At 36.0% G+C, this 24,627-nt stretch overlaps 1 protein-coding gene across 1 annotated transcript in view; it reads left to right on the forward strand.

Annotated features, from left to right (window-relative positions):
* ITPR2 (inositol 1,4,5-trisphosphate receptor type 2) overlaps nucleotides 1-24,627 on the forward strand; it is a 545,841-nt gene that overhangs the window by 495,532 nt on the left and 25,682 nt on the right. The gene's annotated exons all lie outside the window — the stretch shown is intronic.

Raw genomic sequence — 24,627 nt, forward strand, 5'->3', positions numbered from 1 at the left:
ATCTCTTTTCACTAGCTACCCTTCATGCTTGGAATGCATTCCTTCCTCATCTCACCTTATAATATCCCTCTCTTCCTTTATGATGCAGCTCAGGTACCATCTTCAGGAATCCTTTCCTGATCCCCCTACTATTGTCCTTCCTTCCACATAAACTTGTATTTAACTACTTTATCTATCTTTGTATTTATTCACCTTATATTTATTCCATATACATTTCTATATGTACTTGTCTCCCCTATTAGAATGTAAGCTCCATGGGAAAAGGGATTGTTTCATTCTTTGTTCTTGTATCCCCATTCCTAGCATAGTGTCTGGCATATAGTAGGCCCTTCTTGATTGTTTGATTTTATGCACTTATTATGTGCTAAGTTCTAGAAGTACAAATATAAAAGAATGACAGTTCTCATTCTCAAGTGGCTCATATTCTAATGAGAAAAACCACACATATATGGGGTTTCACTGGCAAATCAGATGGAAAGGTCCTATGGTTCTTTGGGTTCAGTGGAAAATCAGATGGTAATATATCTTTTTAAATGATTTTTCACTGAAAAAATCATATTTGTTACTGAATTTGAACCATTTGACTGTGCCAAAAGAGTTTGGTGTCAAGAACTTTTTTTTTCTCCTGGGCTTTTTGTAGCTCTAGTTCCTGAAGAGATAGGGTCACTATCAGTTGCATAAGCAGTTGCGTATCCCATCTCCAAAGAGAATTTAAGAAGTGAGATCTGTACCTGGGTTGTCTGACTCCAGAGAGAGTACTCTTTCCATTGTCCCATGCTGTCTGGGAAAAAAACCAAATCACTCAAGGATTTGTATTCCTATTGTTCCTACCACTGAATAAAAAGAATTATGAAGGAAAAAAATGGTGTCCGATCTGAGGATTCTGAAATGGAAAAATAGCCTCTCACCAGTAAGTTTACCAACTCTGAAAGGTACCAGGTATCCCATGATATGTGAAAGTGTGAGTATATTGGATGTGGTCATTTCCAAGCTCAACTTTGATAAATTAATCTGAATCATGTGCATGTAACAATACGAGTAGCACAGGGTTATTCTGATCCATCTGTCTTATCACTGAATATTCAGGGCAAGATGAATTATGCTTCTGTTTTGTATATTGTGATCTCTTAGAAACAAAGATCCATCCTAAAACATTTATTTCAAATTTATAAAGGGATATTCATATCTGTGGTTCTCATAACTTTAATAAAAAGAATTTATCCTGTTGTTATAAGTAAAAATTTTGTTTCCCAGTTCTGGTCATTACCGTAAGATCTTGTTCAAATCTCAGTTGGCTTTCTGGAATAATAATGTTCACGTTGTTAAGACTGATACATTTACTCTGAAAGTTTGGCTTTCTTCCAAAGGATAACAGATGCTATCAAAATGCAAGTTGTGGGAAGAAGTAGTAGATCCCGTAAAGGCACACAACTTTTATTTAATGATTTTTAAAAGACTGACATAACCCATATCTCATTATGAGTAATTAGTTTAAAGAATAATTACAATGAAATAACACTATTGTGTTAAGGTTCTGCTGACAGGCTAATTTCCTTGGAAATATAAAGATAGATTAGCAGGAGCATCATGGTGCAGTGGAAAGAACAACGGCTAGGGAATCAAAAGGTCTGGGTTCAAACTCCAACCCTACAAGTTGGTAACCTGTTTTACCTTGGGCAACCTCACTTAGTCTCAGTTTCCTCATGAAACAATCTCTGAGGTCGTGTCTAGCTCTAAATTTATGATGTTCAAATTGGGCCAACCACTAATAACCTTACCCTAATAATGATGAGGACTACTAGCTGACAATCCTTTGCTCACTCTGTTGATTATATATATATATCCCCATTCAACACCAGAGGTCACTCTGGTAAAATACCAAGTTCTCTGTGGTTCTCATAGAGTTGGCTACCTCTTGAAAATTGTACCCATTTTATGGGGAGTAGGGAAAAGGAAAGAGGTCAGGGCTCATATGATTTATCTGGGGGGATGGTGTATATAGATTTATTTAGCTTGATCATTTTGGCTTATATCCCCACCCACTAGGAGAAAACTCCACCTGCTTTCCTTCACTTCTGAGTTTCAATGGAACACTGACATATATCATAGAGTAGACCATATGTTCATGGCATGCTATAAACAATTCTGTAAACATAATCATAGAAGCAAGAAGGATAAAACTCAAACACATTATCAAACAATTTTCATGTGGGCTGGGTACCTGATTTCCTCCCACATCTAGCAACCCAGACTTTTTTGGCTTCTTCGCAAGCAAATCTTAAGAGTTTAAAGAGAGAAAAGTTTGGAGCTTATGATTTAGGGGGCCATCTGGTCTCCATCTCCGTCTCGAGAGTAGCCATCATATTCTAAGTCAGGTGTTAAGTCCTCCTCCTGCCGTTTTTGTCTCCCAAGTTGGTCTACTTTGTCTTTACCTCCAAGTTCTCCCACTGTGTATATTCACTAGTGCCTTCATGAGCTTGAAACTCTTTAGAGGTGGGCATAGCCTTGTTGTATCACAGTCATACCATGAGAAAACAGTTTTAGGCAGTTTTGATGGCTATTTTATCTTGTTTATCCTCAAATTTCCACGCTGAACACATCCTGACTAACTTTCTTCAATATTTATATACTTTCTCCCACATTTCTCAGTCTTCTTCTCTGTATGTAGCCCTAGGCTTACATCTAGCCATGTACTTAAGAAGAAGGAAGGACCAACAGAACAAAATCAATATATAATTTTGTCTATAAGAAGTTATGAAAATAAACAATCTAAGAATTTTGCCCAATTGACTGATGATCACTACACCAGCAAATTTATTAGTAAAAGGATAGTCATTTGGTCATCTCTCTTAGATCAAAGATCCTCATGGTGGTAGGCTCACAGTTTACATACCCTTTGAAGAGTAGGGAACACCTAGGGTGGGAATCAACCTTGATTGGTTAGCAATTAATGAGAGAATGAATATTACAATGAGGGACTGGACCTGAACTTTATTTACGTCGTCCATTTCTAAGTTCCTCTCAGCTTTGGACAATCTATTCAAAGAAATTGTGCCCTACCTAAACCTGAGCAGAACACAGCTACTCAACCTGGGTGGAACAAGAAAGTTAATCTAATCTTTTTATCAGCAGTGACCTTCAAAAGACTGAACTTTTAAAAATCAGGACTTTAGAAAAAGGGGGGAACTCTGGATCTCCCCAAATGATTGGTTATTAATAATAATTTTTCTCAAGAGGAAATTCAGCAAGAAGAGTATAGAAGTACAATGAAGTTGTAGATACTAGTCCTATCACTTTACACTGCATGTAATCAGGAAAATTAAAGAGTTCCTTCAAAAAATGCTAATTGTATGTCAAAGGAAAATCAAAGAAAAAAATTAATATTGAAAAATTCAAGAGAATCATTGATATCAGAAGGTTGGAGGATAAAAGAATGTAACACAGAGAAGAAAGGGAAGGATGATGATCACTGAACATTTGGAGCGATATAATATATAAAGATACTTCCTGTAGAAAGTGATGTTGGACCCACTGAGGAAGAGGAAGCTTTTTTGTTCCAAGAATTATATAAAAATCTAGAACAAAAGTTGTTAATGTGGAATTGAAGAAGCAAAGAGATAATGAGAGCACCTATGTATACTAATTGCCAAAACAAACTGCATCCTACAGTAGGATTATATAATTAAGAGTGGGACAGGACAGTCCAACACCAGCCTATTAGAGATGAGGAAACTGATGTGAAGTGATTTTCCCAGGAGCACACAAGTAGTTAGTGCCACAACTGAGATTCAATCCCATCTTCTCTGACACCAAACCCAACACCTTTTTAAATATACTATATTGCTTCTACAAAGACTGGCAGCTGTGATTTGATTTAGATTAGCTGTGATTTACTATAGAGAATAGGAAAGATGCTGAAGTATTGGGCAGATTTTGTTCTGGTAAAATCCTAAAGCATGTGATTTAATAGATGGTTTGTGAGCATTTAGAAAGGGAATTGATTTCTTTACCTCCTATTTTGGGTTTAAAACATGATTCTGTTTACAGCAATGTGATATAAGCACAGAAAGCACATCTATATTAAAAGATTCACATTTGTCAAATATTTTATAATTTATAAAGTACTTATTTCACAACAACCCATTAAGATAAATGCCATACCTAATATTTCCCTCATTTTGCAGCTGAGAAACCAAAGCATAAAGAATTGAATGATTTGCCCATGGTGACACAGGTAATAAGTAGCAGAGCCAGGAGTTAAAATCTAGTTCTTCTGATTTCAGGTCCAGTATGCTACGTATCTATTGTATAAAGTTTGCTATTGCTGTAAGACTATTTTTTTTAAATGAAAAGGAAAGAGTGTGGCATAATAAAGAGAGTGCTGGATTTGGAGTAAAGACAACCTTAGTTTAAATCTTGCCTCCAGAGCTTAACCATATAACCGTAGACACAGCCTCAGTTTCCTCATTTGTAATATAGGGATAATAATATTAGTTGTACCTGATTATGAACTAAAAAAATAAAATATTGTCTTTTATTGACACATAGTATTGAATATAATGAATATAGGAGAAGCTGGTGTAAAATAACCAGATATTCTTATTTGACAAAAGAAGTAAATATGCTAATTAATGAATTTGCTAGTTATAATGTCTCCAATTCATTAAAATACACATACAAATAAATTGATTCTTATATTTTAAAATGTTACCTATGTGTCAGAAGTGACAAAAAACCCCAAATCCCACCCTACATGTTTTCATAATTTTCATTGGCATGACTTCTGTAAAGTGACATTTGTTTGAATGCTACTTCTAGATTTTACCAACCTATTTGTTGTCCAGATGATTATAACTCATTGTCTCTTGCTTTCTCAACAAAACAGAGTTTAAATTTTACCCTCTGACCTGGAGACAGTGCTTCTAAATTTGTACACATGAAATGGCTCAAAGGGAGTTAGGAAATTTCTCCTACTTCTGGAAGCTTCTGGAGAATTTCTGTTTCCAGAGCTGTTAGTGAAGTAGATTTCAACAGCACTCAATTCAGTTAGAAAAATGTAGTTTTTTAAGATTGTATTTTATTTTTTTTCTCCAGTTACATGTCAAGAACATTTTTAGCATTCATTTTTACAAGATTTTGAGTTCCTTATTAGTCACAGTTGTGAAAGAAGAAACAGATCAAAAGGAAAAAAAAAACCACAAAAAAAGAATAAATTAAGTGAAAAAAACATGCTTCAATCCGCATTCAGAGTCCATCAGTTTTTTATCTGGATATGGGTAGCATTTTCTTTCGTGAGTCTTTGTATTTGTCTTTGATTGTTGTGTTGCTGAGAAGAGCTGAGTCATTCATACTTGATCATAACACAATGTTGCTGATACTACGTACAATGTTTTCCAGGTTCTCTTCATTTCACTTTGCATCAGTTCACACAAGTCTTTCCAGGTTTTTCTGAAATCTGCCTGTTAATTATTTCTTATTCCATAATGGTATTCTGTGACATTCATATACCCCAGCTTGTTCAGCCATTCCCCAATTGATGGACATTTCCTCAGTTTCCAATATTTTGCCCCCATGACTAGGGCTGCTATAAATATTTTTGTACCTGTAGGTCCTTTTCTGTTTTTTTTTTTTGTGATCTCTTTAGGATATAGACACAGTAGTGGTATTGCTGTATCACAGTTTGGTTGCCCTTTGGGCATAGTTCTAAATTGCTCTCCAGAATAGTTGGAACAGTTCACAACTTCACCAACACTCCATTAGTGTCACAGTTTGGTTGCCCTTTGGGCATAGTTCTAAATTGCTCTCCAGAATAGTTGGAACAGTTCACAACTTCACCAACACTCCATTAGTGTCCCAATTTTCCCCACATTTTCTCCAGCATTTATCATTTACCTTTTCTGTCATATTAGCCAATCTGATAGGTGTGAAGTGTTACCTCAGAGTTGTTTTTTATTTGCCTTTCTCTAATCAAAAGTGATTTAGAACACTTCTTCAAATGAGTATAGATAGCTTTAATTTCTTCATTTAAAAACTTCATGTTCATATCCTTTGACCATTTATCAGTTGGGGAATGGTCCATATTCTTGTAAATTTGACTCAATTCTTCAAATATTTGAGAAATGTGGCCTTTATCGGAGATGCTTGGTGTAAAACTTGTTTCCCAGCTTTCTGTTTTCCTTCTGATCTCGGTTGCATTGGTTTTGTTTATACAAAAGCCTTTTAATTTAGTATAATCAAAAGTATCTATTTTATATTTTGGTATGCTCTGTTTGGTCATGAATTTTTCCCTTCATAGATCTGACAGGTAGACTATTCCTTGCTCTTCTGATTTGCTTATACACCTTTTGTATATAAATCACACCAAAAGTCTGTCATATCTAACTTTTCTAATATTCTATTTATTTCCTTAGTTTCTTTCTTGTTTATTTTTTGGTTAGATTTATTAAGTTCTGAGAGGGTACAGCTGAGGTTCCCCCACTAGTATAGTTTTGCTGTCTATATCTTCCTGTAATTAACTTAACTTCTTTAAGATTTTTAGATGCTACACCACTTGGTGTGTGTATGTTTAGTATTGATATTGCTTCATTGTCTGTGGTACCTTTTAGCAAGTTGTAGTTTCCTTCCTTATCTATTAATTAGTTCTATTTTTGCATGTGCTTTGAGATCAGGATTGCTACCCTGTTTTTTTTTCCTTCAGCTGTAGCATAATAGATTCTACTCCAGCCCCTTAGCTTTATTCTGTGTGTATCTCTCTGCTTCAAGTATGTTTCTTGTAAGCAATGTATTGTAGGATTCTGGTTTTGACGCACTCTGCTAACTGCTTCCATTTTGTGAGAGAGTGCATCCCATTCACCTTACAGTTATGATTACTACCTGTGTATTTGCCTCCATCCTATTCTTCTTGCTATCTGTCCTCTCTCTCCTTTTAACCTTTCCCTCCTTAACCCCTTCCAATCTGACTTCTGTTCCTACTATTCTGCTGAAACTTCCTCAAGCAACCTTTTAGTGTCCAATGGTTTTTTTATTCTTCATGTTCCTTGACCTTTCCTCAGCAATTCGTCCTATCTTCATTTATACTGCTTTATCCCATGACCTTCATAGTACTGATCTTTCCTGATTCTCTTTCCAACACTCTGACTTTTCCCTCTTCTACTTCCTTCTTCTACCTCCTTTGATGACTTTATTTTGGGGCCAGAATACTAACATCTTTGCTGTCCATCTTGTACCCAGCTCTCACCTGTGGCTCCAAGAAGCTGTCCCATGTGCAGCAGCCACACCTTGGTAAACCATCTCAGGAGATAGGCTAAACCAGGTTGAGGGTAACTTATGGGCCACAAACCTCTTGGTGAGTTGGGGGTTATTGACCCCAAGCATAGGAAGACTTCCCCCAATGGAATGGGCAGGTAAGAACAATTTGTTCTGATGATCACGAAGGCAGTTGAAGCAGACACTATGGAGCACTTAGAGCTTGGGCAGATATCAAAGATGCCAAGGTCATTAACTCCATCCTGGCAGTAGTGGGGCTCAAATAAATTAACTGGTTCTCTGCCCGAAAGACCATTTTTTGGGGGGGGGGTTGTTTTGTTTTTTGGAATCAGTCACTTAGTAAGCATTTATCAAGTACTGGACAACCTCAGTCCAAATCATGCATAAGTGACTAACCATGTGACCCTGGGAAAATCACTTAGTCTCAGTTTCCTTGTCTGTAAAATTAGATTCATTCTAAATCTATGATTCATAGGATCTGGCAACTTTTTTTTATTCATTTCACCATGATTCCAACTTTTCCTTGTGCATGCAAATTGTTTCTTCAAGTAACGATCCTAACCTACATTTCTCTAATATCTTCAAGTTTACAAAAGATGTTCATCACAATAACCCCTGCAGTGCAGGTTTCATTTCCCCTGTTATTGAAATGGGTCAATCACGTAGCAAAAGAGAAGAATGGGCAGTTTGGGTTAACAATGCTTTGAATTTACAGTGCATCTTTAGGGAATTTCAGCTCAAACTTTATGGGATGCGTTTTGTTTGCAGCTGGCTTACCCAGTCTGTGACCTGTAATGTCGGATACATTGACATAATTGATCTTAGAGAGCAAAGATTTTACTTGTTCAGCATTCTCCGTTTAATGTGGTGTTTCCCAAAAATTAAAAATCATTACATTGCTTGCTCTAAGATGTCTGTCTTCAAAGTCTCAGGAGACCCTTTCATCCATGTGTTGTCATATCATAAAGAAAGCACTGTGCTTTGATAAACATCAATCAGAACATACATTTTCTTCATTTTATTGATACTAAACAAAGATTTCTAGGCTGAATTAATAAATGGCAGAGGCTATGCAGATTAAATACGATTGAATAATGTGTGCAACAAACCTGTTTCTCACAGGAAAAGTTGTGACCATTTTTCCCATAGAGTTAGAATATATTTTTGAGCAGAGCATATTTTCTGAGCAATAATATGTAATCCTGGTTTTGAGTTTACACTTCATATCAGAATAATAATTAATCATTACAGTTAATATTACTGTTAAAATAAAAGTCAAAATAAAGATAAAAAATATACTTATGAATGAAAAGTAATATTTCCTCATTTCTTGTAACATTCTGTGCAGTTATGTGCACAACAGCCATCATGAACTATGCTCCAACTTCTTTGGGCAAATATTTGTCTCACCCTAAACTTCACGATAATTGCTTATGTTAAAAAAAAAGGACACATGCTTTATAGTTCCTGCTGTGCAATAGAACCCAAATTTCTCAATCCTATTGCAGTTTAAAAAAAAAGGCAAAAGCACCAAAATCACAGTAAGCAAATATATCCTTATGGTCCATAACCCTAACCCTAAAGTGCCATTTTAACCACCGATTTGCAGAACTCGACATAAAATTAGGTATCAGTTCTGTCGAGCGGGTGTGAATTGGCTGAATCCCACCACTTTATCCTGGGCTGTCTCCAGTCGTCTTGACTTTTGTCTTGCCACTGGGCTTTGATGACTCTGGAAGATGATGACTTTGTGTAACTCTGCCTCACTTAAGTCTAATTCACCCAGAAGTTAAGACATTACCCACTGATGAACTGGTCCTCTGCAAAAAACAAAGGACAAACAAAAAGTATGTCCTCAATCTTCTTTTCTTTTTCTGTACTCTCTTCCTTAGTGAACTCACATTTAATGTTACATATAAAATTATATATATGTATATATATGTGGGTACGTATATGTTTCATTTAGATTGTCAAATTTATTGGCATATCATTGTGCAAAATAACTCCTAGCAATTGTCTTAATTTCCTCTTCTTTGGTGGTTAATTCACCCCTTTCATTTTTAAATCATTTAATATTTTATTTTTCCCAATTATATGTAAAAACAATTTTAACATTCCTTTTTCAAATTTTGCGTTCTGAATTCTCTAGCTCCATCTCCTCCCCCTCAAATTGAGAAGGCAAGCAATTTAACATAGGTTATACATGTATAGTCATGCAAAAAACATTTCCATGTAAGTCATTCTATGAAAGAAAACACAGCCAAAAAAAAGGTAAAGAAAAAGTATTTTTTATCTGCATTCAGGCTCTACCAGTTCTTTCTCTGGAGATGGACAGCATCTCTCATCTTAAGTCCTACCGAATTATCTTGGATCACTGTATTGCTGAGAATAGCTAAGTTATTCATAGTAGATCATCATACAATATTGCTGTTACTGTATATAATGTTCTCCTGCTTCTGCTTATTTCACTGTGCATCACTTCATGTAAGTCTTTCTATAGTTTTCTGAGAGCATTCTGCTTATCATTTCTTAAAACAACCACAAGTTGTTCAGCCGTTCTCCAATTGATGGACATGACCTCAATTTCCAAATTCTTTCCCACCACAAAAAGAGCTGATATAAATATTTTTGTACACATATGTCCTTTTTCTTTTTGTTTTTTACCTCTTTGGGATTAGTTACAAATTGCTCTCCAGAATGGTTGAATCAGTATACAGTTTCACCAATAGTACATTGTTTTAACTTTCCCATATTCCCTCCGATATTTTTTATTTTTCATCTGCCTTTTCTGTCATATTAGTCAATCGAACAGGTGTGAGGTAATAGCTCAGAATCATTTTAATTTGCATTTCTCTCATCAGTAGTGATTTAGAGCACTTTTTATGTGACCATAGATAGTTTTGATTATTTTGTCTGAAAACTGCCTGTTTATATCCTTTGACCATTTGTCAGTTGGGAAATGGCTCTTCTATAAATTTGACTCAATTTTCTATATATTTGAGAAATGAGGTCTTTATCAGAGAAACTCACTGTAAAAAATTTTTTTCAGAGTAGTGATTACCAACTATGTATTTCCCTCCATTATATTTTCTCCCTGTTCATCCTACCATCTCTCTCCTTTTACCCTGTCCGTTCTCAAAAGTGTTTTGCTTCTGACTTTTACCTACCCCGAACTGCTCTCCCTTCTGTCTGCTCACTTTCTCTTATTCCCTTCCCTTCCTACTTTCCTGTATGTGTTGCTTTCTATGCCCAACTGAGTGTGTGTATTATGCCCTCTTTGAGCCAATTGCAATGAGAGTAAGGTTCATGTACTCCCCTCCCTGCTTTCCCCATTTGCCCCTGTAAAATCTCTTTTAGGCCTCTTTTTTTTCAGGCAGTGTATCCCATTCTACCTCTCCCTTTCCCCTTCTCCTTGCATTCTTCTTTCTCATTCCTTAATTTTATTTTTTTAGATAATCATATTATCACATTCAACTCCCAATTCTGCTTTCTGTGTATGCGTACTTCTTCTAACTGCCCTAAAAATGAGAAAGTTTTTAGGAATTATAAACATTATTTTCTTATGTATGAATATAAACAATTTAAACTTATTGAATCCCTTATAATTTCTCTTTCCTGTTTACTTTTCTATGCTTCTTTTGCGTTTTCTATTTGCAAGTCAGATTTTCTATTCAGCTCTGATCTTTTCATCATGCTTGAAATGCTTGATGCTTGAATGCTTGAAAGTCTTCTATTTCATTGAATGTTGATTTTTTCCCCCGAAGGATTATACTCAGCTTTTCTGGGTAGGTGATTCTCAGTTGTAATCCTAGCTCTTTTGCCCTCCAGAATATTATATTCCAAGCCCTCTGATCCTATAATGTAGAAGCTGCTAAATCTTGTGTTATCCTGACTGTGACTCCATGATATTTGAATTGTTTCTTTTTGGCTGCTTAAACTATTTTCTCCTTGATTGGGGAAGTCTGAAATTTGTCTATAATATTCCTGGGAGTTTTCATTTTGGGATCTCTTTCAGGAGCTGATCAGTGGATTCTTTCAATTTCTATTTTACCCTCTGGTTCTAGAATATCAGGGCAATTTTCCTTGATAACTTTCTTGAAAGGTGATGTCTAAGCTTTTTTTTTTTAAATCATGACTTTGAGGTAGTCCAGTAATTCTTAATTTTTCTCTCTGGGATTTATTTTCTAGGTCAGTTGTTTTTCCAAGGAGATATTTCACATTTTCTTCTATTTTTTAATTCTTTTGTTTTTGTTTGATTGTTTCTTGATCTCTTATAAATTTATTAGCTTCCACTTGCCCAATTCTAACTTTTAAGGAATTATTTTCTTCATTGAGCTTTTGTACCTCCTTTTCCATTTGGCCAATTCTTCTTTTTAAGGAGTTCTTCTCTTCAAAGAATTTTTATGTATCTTTTTCCATTTGGCCAATTCTGCTTTTCAAGGCATTCTTCTCTTTTGGGCCTCTTTTACCATTTGGCCTATTCTTTTTTTAAGGTGTTATTTTCTTCACTATTTTTTGTGCCTCCCTTACCAAGCTATTGACTCTTTTGTAATGATTTGCTTGCATCACTCTCATTTCTCTTCCCAATTTTTCCTCTATCTCTCTTACTTGATTTTAAAATTCCTTTTTGAGCTCTTCCATGGCCTGAGACCAATTCATATTTTTCTTTGAGGCTTTGGATAGAGGAATTTTGACTTTGTTCCTTTTTCTGAGTGTGTGTTTTGCTCTTTCTTGTCACCATAGCAACTTTCTATGGTCAGAATTTTTTTCTGTTGTTTGCTCATTTCCAGTCTATTTCTTGACTTTTAACTCTATGCTGAAGTGGGGCTCTGCTTCCCAAGTGGAGGGGGCACTATTCCAAGCTTTAACTTTTTTTGTGCAGCTGTTTTCAGAGTTAATTCTGGGGATCTGTAAATTTTCGTTTCTTCCACAGTGGGACGATGTAGGGAAAGGTGTGTTAACTACTCTCCTGTACTGTGTACTGGTGAGCAACCACAAGCACTCTTTTCAACCCTGGAACTGTGACCAGGGTCCCTGCTCCCCTGTGGCTACAAACTGCTGTGCTAGTGCTCCTCCTCACACTGGGACTAAGACCTAGGACTGCAACCCAGATCCAAGTAAAAGCAATGCAACAAAGTCCTGCCCCTGGAGCCAGCAAAGGGACTCATATAAATCTCCTTCTGACCTAGTATCTAATCCCCTTACCAACTGTGGGCTGAAAGGTATGGAAACTATCACTGCTGCCACTGGCTCAGTCACTCTGAGGCCTTCTTCTGGTTTGCTGGGGCCGATGTGTGCTGGTGTGGCCTGTGCTGAACTTCTGTCTCATACTGGTGCAGCAGACCTTTCCCTTCTACCTTCTAAGTTGTCTTGGGCTGGAAAATTGTTTCACTCTGGCTTTTTGTGGGTTCTGCTACTGTGGAATTTGTTTAGAGTCATTATTTAAAGGTATTTGGGGGAAAGCTCAGGTGAGTTCCTGCCGTGAGTCCACCATCTTAGTCCTGCCTCTCCTAAAACATTCTATATGATTTTATCATTCTAGCATTAGTGCCTCTTTTTCACCTGGAATATTTTAGTAGGCTTATAGCTAGTTTCCCTGAATCTAGACTTCTTCCTTTCCAAAACATTCTTCACACTATCGCCAAAATAATTTTCCTATTGTGTTCATCTGATCATATCAATCTATTCAAAAATTTTCTACAGTTCCTTATTTGGTAAGTACATAAAGGGTCCTTGATTGCAACCTATGACCTAAATCTGATGGATTTAAAGGAGGCACATTTTCCATCTACATACAGTTGCATGGCCTGAATATACTCCTATCTTAGTCACAATCTCTTCCATGAAGACTCAACTGATTTTCCCTAGCACCAGTTAGATAAAATCCTTTCAGCCCTAAATTTCTTATCATCCTTTACTAAATTTGTGATGGTTGTATGCATTTATCGCAGTTCAAATTTTATTAAAGTTATTTGTGTAAATCTCCTCTTACGAGGCCATAACTTTATTAATGTAAAAGACTCCATCATTTTCATCTTCTTATCCCTATTACCTAGTATAGTATCTTGCATATAGCAAGTGCTTAATACTTATTTTCTGAATTAAATTAAATTGATTTCAGCTTGAAATGCATGTATGTATTTGGTAGACGGTGAATATAGCCTTTTGCCTGAAGTGGAGCATAGAACCCTAAAAAATGTCAGTCTTACAGATTGGAATTAAATTTGTAGAGGACCAGGTTATGGAGGTTGGGCTTCTCCTATAGGAAATCAGGAGAGGAAATGCTTTTGAGTGAGGTAGTTAGCAGAAAAAAGTGATGCTTTAGAAATATTAATCTGGTGACCAATGTTCAAGATCAAATAGGAAACCATTGTAAATATCCACATGATAAAGACCTGGACCATGGTGGTGTCAGTGGAAATGGAAAAGAAGAGATAGATGAAATTTTTAGGCTAAATGCTCTCTAAGATCCCTCATAGATCAAGTAATCATTTTATTCATAATCCTTTTATGAAAATATCCAAACACTCTGCTAATTTAACTAGTATTTGTTGAGTGTTATTACAAGTCTCTAAGCATTAAACTTGTATACAATGCCTGTCAACCAAACCATCTAAATTTTTAGAAGGCAAACCATTTAACATTTTGAGGGTTATTTATGTATCTATCCCTGCTCTGCATCAACTAAGTGCAAATGACAAGAGAGAATAAGTTGGAATCAGAGCAAGGTCAACAGCCCCTGCTAGTGGCTGCCATTATATCCTGTTCTCTTTAAACCTATATACTACCACTCACTATCATATCTTACTTTATATTGCTAATGAAAGACATTTTGGGCTCAAAGCTATAAATAGGTATTTTTGCACCTGAGACAAGAGGCCAGAAAGGACCCCTTAGTTGGGAGTTAGGAAAAGATGGCAGACAGAGATTCTGGTGCACTGGCATGAGGGAGTATCAGAGGAGTTCACCCTTTTGGTCAGTCAGTAAACATTTATTAAGCATCTGCTACATGCCAAGAACAATGCCAAGTGCTGGAGAAAAAAGAAAGGTAAGCCCCTTAGTCCTTTAGTCCTGCCTCTCCTAAAACATTCTGTATGATTTTATCATTCTAGCATTAGTGCCTCTTTTTCACCTGGAATATTTTAGTAGGCTTATAGCTAGTTTCCCTGAATCTAGACTTCTTCCTTTCCAAAACATTCTTCACACTATTGCCAAAATAATTTGAAGAAGCTCACAATCTAACAAGGGAGACAACATACAAATAGTCATGTACAAACAATCTATGTACAAGATAAAAATTAAATAGTCAAAAGAGGGAAGGACTGGAATTAAGAGAAAATGGGAAAAGCTTCCTGTAGAAAGTAGGATTTTAGCTGGAACTTGTAGGAAGCCAGAGAAGCCAGGAAGTAAGGATGAGGAAGGAGTATAGTATCTCAAGCATGGGGGACATCCAGTGAAAATGTCCAGACTCAGGATCTAGAGTATCTTGTTTGAGGAACAACAAGGAAACCTGAGTACATGGTGAGGTGTAAGTTGTAAGAAGTATGGAAAGGGGAAGGGGTGCATTTTTAATGGCTTTGAACATCAAACAGGATTTTATATTTGATCTTGGGGAGGGGTGACATGGTCAAATTTGTGCTTTAGGAAATCACATTGACAGCTAAATGGAGGGTGGATTATAATTGGAAGAGACATGTACTAGGCAATATTCCAGGTGGGAGGTGATGAGGGCCTACACCAGAAATGTGGCAATGGAGAGAAAGCAATACATGTTAGAAATGTTATGAAGGCAAATAGACAGGTCTTAACAACAGATTGGATATGAGAGGTGAGAGAGAATCAGCAGTAATGATATCTAGATTGTAAGCCTGAGGGACTGGGAGGATGATGGTACCATTCACAGTAATAGAGAAGTTTGCAAGGGGGGAAGAGGTTTTGCGAAAAGATGAGTTTAAGGATGAGGGGTTAGAGGTTTATGTTTAGGAGCTTCCAATGCTAATTAAATGCCCTCTCTTACCCCACTCCTGCCTCGCTGTATTGGTTATTCTGGTACCCAGATCCTTTTTCTTCTAGTGTTCCTAGTTTTGGTCCTACCTCCTACTCCCAGCCTCCCACAGACTTCTGCTTAGAAAGCATAGTGGCATTACCATTACACTTTGTGATGTACTCAGTTAATTGTGTTTAAGGTTTAAAGATTAAGGTGTGCTCACCATTCTGATTCTCACGACCCTGACTCCAGCTTGGGTATGGATGGGATGGCTAGGATGGTACAGCTATAGAAGATAAAGGAGGAGAAAATGCCTTGCTTCCAGCTTCCTCAGAGTGCATTCTTTGGAGAAGTAAAGAGTGTTGGTGGTCCTGAACTCTGCCCTTTTTCACTCTTTCCTGCATGGTCAGTTAGTCCCTCCTTTAATAGCCACTGTGCCAATTTGGCTCCCATTAGATTCAGTTGCACCTGGGACTTTGACCCCTGGTTATGGCTCTACTTTGGCCTAGTAAAAAGAAAGCAGGAACAATAGTAGAAACACTTAAGAACAAATGAGAATGTAGTTCCTGATTTAGTTAATATGCAAATAAAATAATATAAATAAAATAAGCCTTTCCATGACTGTTAATTTCACTTTTTACAACTAAATATTTCTATTTTATTTTATTTTTTTAGAGGAGGAAGGGTGAGGCAATTGGGGTTAAGTGACTTGCCCAAGGTCACACAACTAGTAAGGTGTGTCAGGTGTCTGAGGCTGGATTTGAACTCAGGTCCTCCTGACTCCAGGGTCGGTGCTCTACTCACTGCACCACCTAGCTGCCCCAATATTTTCATTTTAAGTAGAAAATCCAAGTATTCTTCAGACCCAACTTGCATCAGCTTACAGATTTCTTTTCATCTTATTAAATGGCTCTATTTATCTTTCCTATCTGCATTATGAGTTTTTGTCAGATTTTTATATTTGGTTGCAAAGGTGGTTCATGAAATCTTATTTTTGCCCATCTTTGCCTTTGCATCTCTTTCTCTGTATTATTATTATTATTATTATTATTATTATTATTAGTAGTAGTAGTAGTAGTAGTAGTAGCAGCAGCAGTAGTAGTAGTAGTTGTGTGTGTATGATAGAAACTGAGATTATGTCATCTTTAATAAAGAAAAGACAGAGTATACATAAATCAGATTAGCTATAGAAAAAGACATCAATCAAGTTGGCAAATTGCATTTATGGGACAAAGTGCAAAATGTTTGTTTTATACAGTATTTATTGAGCAAATTTGTTGAGAGGATGGTTAAAATGCGATATGGAAAAGTGGGAACCATTTTGTTCAATTTAAATGACATTGATGTATTTTTTACATCATGAAATCTTGCCATATTTCCAACAACAATCTGTGATATAGTACTTTACACAATTGCCTCAAAGGGCTTTTGGAGATAAAAGTATATATCAAAGATTGTAAATCGGATGTACCCAATTTATATATAATAGAAACCACTACACAGTCAAAATTCAATTGATTGGGAATTGTATTCTAGTTGGATAACTTGGAGAGTTTGGGTTTAGCAAAATCTCCAAAGGCAACAGCTAGCTCTTGTTGTATTTAATCAACTACAGTTCAATAACAACTGTTTGAATTTATCTGTGATGAAGTAATTATCTTTGGCTATTCTCTTTCTTTTGCACAAGAATATACATAACCCATAATTCTGGGTTAATAAGGTCAGACAATTTTTTGTTTCTAGAATATTTTCCCACTCTTTGAAAGTCAGTAACTTCAACTATTCGCAGTAATGACAGATAATACCAAAATTGAAATGTTTTAAATTCTTTATGTTCAGGATAACAAGTATAGACAACCTTTCTAGAAAAGAATGTCAACTGTATTGTCTCCTTTGAAACAAATGTTTCATCCAAGTATACTCTCCATAGTTGCCCAAATGAGAAGCAGAATAGGGGTAATTTATTTTCTGTGCTCTTAAACTTTCTATGACACTGTAAATGTTTTGAACAAAATTGGACTATCTCAGTGAGATTTGCATAAGTGCTATATCTCAACAGCACTTCTAGGGGTAGCAAAGAACTGGAAACAGATTAGATGCCCACAAATTGGGGGGTGGTTAAATACAGTGTGGTATAAAAATGAATGCAATATTACGTTGCTATGAGAAACAATGAATGTGGGAATACAGAGAAACACAGAAAGACATACAAAAAGGTACCAAGTGGAGTAAACAGAAACAATAAATACAATAACTCTAACAATGGGAAGAACAACAAAACAATTAAAAATTAAATATTGTGGAAATTATAATGGCTAAGTTTGGTCTCAAAGAAGAGAAATGAGATGACACCTTCCCCTGCTCATTTGCAGAGGGGAGTATTGATGGGGGATAAAGCATATAACAGAAATTTTTTATATGTTGTTTAGTTTTGCAGAACTTTTTATTTCTCCCTTTATACTTTATTATAAGGGCTGGTTCTCTGAAAAATGTTGGCAAAAGAATACAGTGGAAAATATAGATGATATAAAAATAATATTAGTAAAAATATATCTCTAAAAAAGGTATTGAAGTCAAGAGGCCAAGGCTCAAACCATTAATATAGCTTCTTAGTGGTCTAGGTTAAAACATTTTTAAGCCAGTTCACAAATAGTTAGTAATTCCTCCCTTAGACTGGCAGACCAGCCTGGCCTAGAGCATTAACCATTTAAAGTTCACACCGTCTGTCTCTCTCCTTTTCTGTCATAATCTCTGACTGTCCGGAGTTGGGTCTCCATATAGATACTGAGAATGACTACCTTATAGCTACTTTGGTAGGTACCAAGCTTACCTAGAGGGAGAGGCTATACTCACTTCCAGAAGTATAGATGTAGTATATCTGGACTGGGGATATATGCCTCTCCCTAAGCAGGAACAGCTAAGACCAGGGCAAGGTGAGATGGGGTGGAATTATCTGAGAAAGTAGATTGCTAAATGTGAATCTGAAGAGCAGCTACAGAGATAAGAAGAGGGATAAGAGTAGTGAAAGTGAGTTCAAGTGATGGGTGACTCCTGGTAAACCTTGAATAGAAGTGAGAATTGATATGTATATGAAAGCTTTGCAGTCAAAAAACCAGACAGTCTGGAAAAGGAGAGACCCTTGTGGGAGCAAATCTTTAAACCTGAGTCAAACAGTGGGATGTAATTCACCTCTTTAAGTCTCAGTTTTCTGTCCAAAACTGAACTTGTTGTCTTTCCCCTAAACTCCACCCCTTCCAAACTGCCCTATTACTGCCAAGGGTACCACCGTCCTCCCAGGTCCCTAGACTTACAAACAAAGTGTCATTTTTGACCCTCACCCTCTAATATCCAAGCTGTTGCCAAGGCCTGTTGATTTCACCTTTGTAACATCTCTTGCATCCAACTTCACTCCTTTGATACTACAACCACCCTGTTTCAGGCCCTTGTAACCTCCCGCTTACATTATTGCTGTAGCCTGCTGCTTTGTCTGTCTAAGGACATTGTGTACTATAGGTAGAAAGGGGAGTGCTCTTGATTAAAAATGCTTATTCTTTTCATTTTTTGTAGCACCAAAGAGCTGTTAGAGCAGGAGGCTTGCTGGCTGCCTCAGTGGTGTGGTAATAGAATGGCGGTGGGAGGGGGGCGCTTTCCATTGAAACAGTGAATAAAAAAACAAAACCTGGTATACAGTCACATTTTATATGGAATAAAGATGAGAAAAAGCACTTCAGCCATTTTAATCTCTGATCATTATAGCTCTACTAATGAAAAATATAAACAGTCTGGGGATATTTTCTATAACATAGGATAATATAAAGTCATTGAATTTGTTTCTAAAACATATTTAGGTTAGCAGTTGAACTGGGGGCAAGTGTTCCAATAGAGCTGTACAGAATGTGATAACTTTGGTTAAAGCTTATATAGGTAATTATTGCTTTTTGAGATGTTTTTCCTTCCATGTAATATAATTAGCCTTTAAGCTTGTTAAAGTACATCATTATCAAACAGTGACTTTTAAAAAATAGAAACGTTGGAGAGGCAGTAATACTTATATCTGTGATCGCAGTGATGTAGGTGTGCTAATCTCACCAGCAAAGATCAAACTCTATCCAAGCATTCTGCCATAGATTGCCATAACCATGCCTGAAGCCATTTCAATGTGGAAAACCTGGAAGAGCTTATGGTCTTTTGGCAAGACCTTCAAGAACTGTGCCGTAATGAGGCATCAGAGGAGGACTTTCTGAGTCAAGGTCTGGTTGGGGGTCAAGAAGCAAAATTAAAAGGCCAGATTAATACATGAAGAAGCACATTAGCATAGAGAAATACAAACATTTCTTTTGTACACTTAAAAATATATCCATAAACACAGGGGTATCTTTACCTAGCAACGTAAGAGGAATAATCTAAATGAGTGCATTGTCCATACAAAGGAGCTATGCTATATCTCTTGAATGAAGGAAGAAATGAAGTAAGGGCAACAGTATTGCTAATCTTTTTAATATTACCCATATGATTATCTTATATTACTGGAAAATGAAATTATTCCAGTAACAAGTCACCACATTATAGATACAATAGAATATCATATTGTGTTAAATGTTTTAAGCATTCAGATTAAATTATTATTATAAAAATCACTTCAAACTTCCAAAAGGAAAGATTTTCTTTTTAATTGAAAACTTACATTTCATGAAGATTATAAGCAACATATATGCATTATTTTATAGGAAGTCAGTCTATTTTTGTCCTGTGTGCTTGACATGTTGTAAAACAACAAATTTAAGTAATTTCAAGCTTTAAATAATAGATAAGCATGTATATTGGTTAACACATTAATGGATCTTTGACGTCATTAGTGTGTGTATCTTCAATCAGTTCAGGTAGCAACCCATTTATACATCCTCATCTTGTACAATTCTTGGTCCAAGTTCCTTCAGAGGTTTTCTATGCTGAAGGCCTTCCTTTTTTTTAAGTTGTATGGGTATCGGTGGAATGCTTAAGCTGTCCCTTGCTGCATAATCAGCCTACTTCCTTTTCTGATCATGCCCTTCTTTGATAATGGCCTTTATGTTATTTCTTGAGCACGGATATCATTGGGTGAGAAAGAGGAAACATATTACATCCTACTTGTCCCACTATTTTTCCATTTCCTTTGGGTTACCATAGTTTTAGCTCCTCAGATATTGTCTAAGTATCACATTAATACAACATTGTCAGTAGTATTTGTGTTGTGTCTTTGGATCAGGGAACAACCTAAGAATCACTAAAAACATCGTAGAATTTCCCAAATTAGGAAAAGACTTCGGGAGAACTAGGAGCAGTGTATGAAATTTGTAAATTTATAAGGAGGCCAAATTAGGCATGATGTCAGGAAAACCTTCCTACCTATATCTATCCAAAAATAGAGTGGACTGACTTGTGAGGTCTTGGGTTCTTCCTAAATGGAAATCTTCAAGCAAAGGCTGGTTGACCATTTATCAGTTGTCTTGTAGGGGGAATCCTTATTCAAGTGTGGTGAGGATAGACCCTTCCAATTTTGAGATTTTATGACATATCTTCCTGTTTTATGGCTCAGCTGATGGTTAGCTATTAGAGGGTTACTTAATGTCATTGAAAATATGCTCTAAAAGTGTTAATCAAAAAACAGGGGGAATAGAGTTCTCTATCCAAAAATTTTTAGGAAAAATTATGTTTAAATGCAAAACTGGAAGCAACTTAAACATTCAACAGTAGAATAATGGCTAAAGAAGGGAAGTAAAACATTCACAATGAGTATTTCAGAGATGAAATCCAGTGCAAATGTAAATGGTCTTGTCACTAGCTCACCAGGGATGTTTAAATTAAAATCTTATATCTGAAGAAAGACAGATTCAATTGACAAATAATTCTGCTTTGACAAAGAAGTGGTTGAAAGACATGGAATCATTACATTGCAAGCTTTTTCTGAAGTACATAGGAAACTATGGCTTGAAGCAACGGGTGGAAAGGAACCAATTTATTCTCTTCCTGTCATTATTAGCAAGAAATGAAGCTATATTCAACTTTTTAAGGAAATGCTTTCAAGCTGCAGAATCTAGAGGTATCATCATTTTAGAGCTCTACCAATAAGGAGGTGTAAATTCTTAAGGTCCAGAAGCTCATGAATGTATACCACATTTTCTCTTAAGTCTCCTTTTGATATTGATATTAAACTGTGGGGATGATAAAACACTAACAAGTGGACTAAAAAACTACTGATAACTTGCAAGTTTTATAAGGATTTTTGTTGCTAAATCTGATGACAAAAACTACAGGGTGGAGACATTTCATGCATTGGTGCACAAATTACCAGGAAAAAAACCAGGTGTTGGACATCTTAATTAAACATTTAGTCAAGTAAAAAATATTATTTTAACATAATAGAATACTGTTGTGCAATTTAGACTAACAAGTATGAGAAATACAAATAAAGACTTATGAAATCACACAAAGAAAAAAGCAGAAGCAAAAGAACAATAACTACAAAATGTACAATAACTACAAAAATGTGAAAGGGAAAGTGAATGACAATGAATGAATAAAAGACTCATTATGGGGAATGAAAAATTGTGATTATACTTTATGCATTAAAATAAATTTAAATGTAAATGGCTACTACCTTGAGCTTAGTTGGTTATACTGATGTTCAATGTTGATTTTTTAATAGTATGTTAATTAATGAGGGGGTTATTAAAGAAGGGCTTATTGAATAGGATTCTTTCTGTATTTGTGCTTATTAAGGACTCTTCTATGATATTAATATATACAAGAGAGGCTCTTTCTTGGAAGAAAGCCCTTAAGGCTTCATTGTGTTCTAACAAGTAACATGTAGTTTTGTAATTAAGAGTCATATTTGAAAATGCATGTCTCTGTCTTCACTTTGATTCCATAAAGTTCATAACTCCATTAAAATGTATTCTGGAGAAAGTACTGTGATAAACTTGGGGATGATTACTAATTACCTAAATACTTCAAGATATCCATGATTCCATTTCTGTGAGCTCTCCCTTTCCGACACACACCGTAAGCTCCCATGTGACTTAGTAGATAATTTTTCTGTATTACTATGGCCATACACTTTCACCTCATGTCCAGCTCTCTGGTGATGAGTGTTTCCACACTTATCTAGCATAGTACTTGTACTATATACACTCAGTCTGTCCCAGATCACTACTCAATGCCTGTCTCTAACATGGCAGGATCTGGCATGGCCTTTGAAAACCCAGATACCATCATGACGAAATTGAATGGAAATTTAGTGAAGTTAGCATTAATCAGCAACATATAGGAGTATCTTTATATCAGAGATGTATTCCTAAAAAGCTGTGCAAGAGTGTAATTTTTGTAATGTCATTTTAAATATGGAATAATTGATATGGAAAGATGGTATAGCATAATGTATAGAGAGGAGGTTTAAAGATCAGGAAAACGTGAGTTATAGATTGGCCTCTGATGAATATTGGCTGTGTGACCTTTAACTTTTTAATGCCACAGGCAACTCTCTAAAATTAAGTAACTTTCAGGGCAGATGCTGATAATGCATTGTTTGAAGCAGTTTCCTCACAGAAAAACTCCCTAAACTGATAAAAAATCAGTAGTCTGGACTAAAAAAATATTTTATGGTGACTCTTTCAGTAGCCCTTTGCAAAGTGAGCAATCATCTGCCAATTTATCTTTTAAAAAAATAGACATTTTTGTATTGTACTATAACGTTTCTATTTATTTGTTTTACCCCAAGTACTCATTGATCATTTCACATTCTAAACCAACATAAGCAATGGAAGCAAATCTGCTGCTATGACTCCAAATCACTCCCATCTTCCTGCGAGTATAAGAGAGTTTTTCTGAGTAGAAGCTTGATGTTAGGAGGAATGTGGGGAACAAATTCTGAGCATCAGAGATCACAGGAATTATGTTAAATCTTATGAGAAACATAAAATATGACAAGGGATATAATCAGTCCCATATCCTTCAAATAATGTAGCATGGATGCTATTATCATTCTGGTGGCTAATATAACTTCAAACCGCATTCTCAATTTAAAGGGCTCCCTTTAATGTGAGAATATCAGTAACAATAAAAACACTAAATGTGTTGCAATTCCAAATAAGCATTAAACTTTGGGGTGAGCCAGCAAAATGTCTGATAAAAAACATTTATTACTCTCACACAAAGAAGCAATCAAGGCATCTGCTATACTCTTCATTGCAGCAGTCAGAAAGGAATATATTAATATTGCCTCGATGAAATTTACAAGATACAGCAAACCATTATTGAAGAGCAAGTGATAAGCCTGGGTGAGAAGAAACTCTGGAAATCTTAGCCACCAACACTGGCAACACCATCAGTTTTCCATTCCTAGCAATGAATTTTAAATCAAAATAAATCCTGTTTATTGGGCATTAAAAAAGTCTGGTCAGCTTTCAGTTAAACAGGAATACATTTAACCGGCAATATGTGGAAAGCTCAATGTAGGGCAAAGTGCAGGCTCCTATGATAGTGTAATTTTCAAGCATAATAAGTCATGGTCAAACCAAAAGTGGTTCTCATCAAGTGTCTAGTTATTTTACTGCAACTCAAGGCAACACTAGGGATTTTGACTTAGATAAAATTAAAGGTCAATTTAAACTCAGTAGCTGCAAGCCATAATGTTGCAGGAACTTAACAATTTTGGGGTGTGCTATTCAGTTGGAGGGTGGGACCTTAAGGCAATAGAGCAGGATCTAATGTGTACAACTGATTCTCTTAGCCTTCTGCTATCACCTTTATATCCAGCCTTAGTCTTTCCTCTGAGCTTCAAACCCACATCACCAATTGCCTTCTAGCTCTTTTTAACTGGATGATCAAGAGACATCTCTAAAATTTAGCTCATCATTACTTCCTCTTCTACTTCCTCTTCCTCTTCCTCTTTTACTTCCCTATTTTATTGAAGGTACCACTATATTTCTATTCTAAAAGGTTCTTAATCTCAATATTATCCTTAACTCCTCAGTTACCAAATCTTGGCATTACTACCTCTATAACATCTCTCTCATTCAATCCCTTTTTTCTGCTCACAAAGGTACAACATTAGTTCAATCCCTCATCTAGATTATTGGAACAGTCTCTTAATTGATCTGCCTCAAGTCTCACTACTCCAGTGAGAGATCCACCCTTTACATAAAGCTTTTCATGATTCTTCCAGTGACTAGTGTCCTCCTTCCCAAGCTACTTTGCATTTAACTACTTTATATATATTTGTATTTATTTACTTTGTCTTTATTCTGCGTGTGCTTGTATATTGTTATCTTCACATTAGAATATAAGCTCTTTGCAGGCAGAGATTAATTCTTTGTAATTGTATCCCCACAGCCTCG

The sequence above is a fragment of the Trichosurus vulpecula genome, chromosome 5 (genome assembly GCF_011100635.1).
Source record: "Trichosurus vulpecula isolate mTriVul1 chromosome 5, mTriVul1.pri, whole genome shotgun sequence".
Classification (NCBI taxonomy): Eukaryota; Metazoa; Chordata; class Mammalia; order Diprotodontia; family Phalangeridae; genus Trichosurus; species Trichosurus vulpecula.